The 3,306-nt window shown below is 33.2% G+C and overlaps 1 long non-coding RNA gene across 1 annotated transcript; it reads right to left on the bottom strand.

The window, feature by feature from the left end:
* Nucleotides 1-772: 772 nt before the first annotated feature.
* On the bottom strand, nt 773-3,057 carry LOC141634178 (uncharacterized). The gene is made up of 2 exons (XR_012538938.1): nt 2,846-3,057; nt 773-1,176 (listed from the first exon to the last, which is right to left on the bottom strand). It is a non-coding gene; the product is annotated as an uncharacterized LOC141634178 (long non-coding RNA).
* Nucleotides 3,058-3,306: the final 249 nt, after the last annotated feature.

Genomic DNA, 3,306 nt, shown 5'->3' with positions numbered 1-3,306 from the left:
TAACTTTCTCCTCAAAATTGAGTCACACTTTCCACAACGGGTTTTTATACTTAAAACCGTTGTTAATAGTTTCAACAACGGGTTCCTTAAGATAACCAACCGTTGTTAAAACCTTTTACAACGGACGCTTTAACAACGTCCGCATTTTTATATAACAACGGTTTTTAACCGTTGTTATAGCCTGTATCTGTAGTTGTGCAATAACAATAACAATAACAATAAGAACAACAACAATAATAATAGTAACAACAACAACAACAATAATAATAACAATAATAATAATGACGACGACGACGACGACGATGATATTAATAACAATAACAACAACAACAATAACAACAACACCAACAACAACAACAACAACAACAACAACTACTACTACTACTACTACTACTACTACTACTACAAAATGAAGCAATAGCAACACCATGAAAATGTTGCAAAATGTCTTAAAAATGTTGCATTATACTTTAAGCAACACTTTTAATAGTGCTGCCTAAAACTCCTTTGCAATAGATCAATGCAACACTTGGTGCAACACTTTTTCATCAAAAGCAACACTTAAACAAAGTGTTGCGCCTTTTTTGAGTATGCAACACTTTTTTTCAGCAACACTTTTTCCTAGAAATTGCAACACTTTTTTTGATTAAATGGCAACACTTTCTTAACCATTTGCAACATTTTTGTTATCAAGTAAAGCAATACTTTCGATAAATAGATGCAACACCTTTCATCTCGATAATGCAACTTTTTTTCAATAGACAAGCAACACTTTGGTAAAGAGGCCAATAATTTTATTCCAAAAAAACGTAAATACATTGTTTTTTGTAAGAAGTCTATATTTTTAATCTAACAACTTAATAACATTAATTTACAACATGCAACTTTAAATAAAGCGAAGAGTCTAAGAAGCATCTTGATCTTAAGCTTAATCCTTATGAGCACATGCGACATGCCCACCAAGCTCGCCATCCAGCATTCATGTTTAGGAGACCAGATTCAGCACGATTGTAATGATCACCCATTCTTTTAATCAGGTTCAGAAACTCTTTTATCATACAACGTTCCTAAGGAGCACGAGTGAGAACATGAGTTTGCAATCAGTCATATACCAAAGCCAAGCTTTTCATGCTCTATATAGCTGCAGCCAAATTGATGGTTAACATTCTCACCAGCCTACATACAACATATATAAAAATATCATTGATCACACTTTCCCTTTAATAAAACCAAAGTTAAGTTCAGTAAAAGAAACAAAAAGATGAATTAGGCAAATGTGACAAAAGTAAAAAAGACCTCTAGGTTTCTTGTAATTCTCTCTTATATAAGAATCTAAATTGAGGGAAAAAAACCTATAAAATTGATTGGGAAAAACAGTGTCAGGTATGTCTTTGTACAAGATATGGGGACGGGAAGTTAAAATAACCACTAAATGGGCAGCAATAGTTTGACCACTATCCATTACCCACTCTGAAATCCAGTTCCTTCACCTAAGAACCAAAACAAATCAATAATCAATAATGTTGGCCTGAAGGGAGGAAAGGCGATGCTCAAAAGACGTCAACTAATGTTTGTAAAACTTAATTAAGAGATTTCTAAAGCAACTTTAATCCACTGAGGTATTGCCTTTTTAGAAGTAACATAGATACACTAAGAGTCCATTCTGGAACGAATAACATATGAAATTATATGTATATCTTGCACTATTAATGACCTAGAAAATGAGAACGTTCTTCGTGAGAACTTTAGCTAAGAGGAAAACAAAATGTTGAGAGAAAGTTGTGTTCATTGTCATTGTGCATTGGCAGTATTCCCGAATACCTACATTATTGCACATTAAAATTATAAAATAACACTAAAAATTTACCTACAATGTTAAGCTCAAAGACTTTTGTTACATCACTTCTAAGTTATCATGTTTATTATGAATAAACATAACCAGTTTAATAATAAGCAAGTGAATTATTTCACTTATTTAAAGAGAATCATTGTCGCTCCCACATATAAGTCATTACCTATCAAAGAGAAATATTTTGAGTCATATACGAGCTATTGAGATGTTATATACTGACATATATATCTAGATAGTATATGAGAAGATAGAAAATAAGCTACTACGGAATGTAAGAGTGTAAGACAATGACAAACATTCCTACTACGACAAACAAAGAGCATAAAACCACAATCCAATTTACTTTAGTACTATCCATTACTCAAACAAGTACTGAATATATAACAAGAATTCCAAGTGGTAAACATTGCTTACCGCAATTATAAGTAATTCACAATTCCTAATAGTCAAATGAGTTTGATTCTCATCAATATAATTGATTATCATAGATAATAGACCACGGTGATTATGGATGATAGACGAAGTTATATGATGTATTTGGACTTCTCCTGTGAGCCAAATTAACATAGGTTGTTAATTAAGGAACTAAAAATGAGAAATTAAGGCATACCCATGTTATATCAGTAAGGGTAAGACTAATCTATGTATCTCAAATGGACAACAAAATCTGGAACAATTTAATTAGCACACTCATGAACCCTAAATAGCGATTTCTCAATTCAATCGCACAAAAACGTTAACAATACCTCATCGTCAAATATCCCTCAGAAATAAACATCAAATTCGAATTTCAATAAAAGACCCCCAAATTACATGAACCCTAATTCAAGATTTTTACGGTTCTACTCAATTAATCTACAAAAATTACCCAAGTTTCCAGAATAAGAGATGTATATTAATGTCAATTAACTAAAACAAATTCGTTTTAAAAAACTGAATCAACGAAGAGCAGACGGAATTATTGAAACTATAACAGATCGGGGAAGAAGGTACCTCGCATGGCGACAAAAGGAGATGAGTAAAGCACACACAACGGTGTAGAAAATTCATCTAAGGAACATAATCGACAACGAGAGACGGGCCACATGGCTTGGGATGAGTAGAACACTTTGAATGAAGGATTGAAGGTTATGAAAGAGGGAGAAAGAGTCGGTCATTGTTAGCAAATATGCCAAACAATTAATATTTTTCTTTTACCTGTGTTAATAACTGAAATGCAAAAATTACTACTCCGTACATTTTTAATTACAATAAGTCTTGCTGAAGACGGGTCAGAGCAAGTGACGGATAATGCCACTCACAAAACGAATATGGGGGACAAGGTGAGGGCACTCCCATGTGCTTCCCTCTCTCCTCTATATGGGTCATTTGTGAGGGAAAATGGTATCCGTCACTCCAAAGTGACGGATACGTGCCGTCACAAATGAGATTTTGTGTTTTAATTATAATTTCTT

This window comes from Silene latifolia, chromosome Y (genome assembly GCF_048544455.1).
Source record: "Silene latifolia isolate original U9 population chromosome Y, ASM4854445v1, whole genome shotgun sequence".
Lineage (NCBI taxonomy): Eukaryota > Viridiplantae > Streptophyta > Magnoliopsida > Caryophyllales > Caryophyllaceae > Silene > Silene latifolia.
This window is presented reverse-complemented; position numbering and strand designations above follow the sequence as displayed.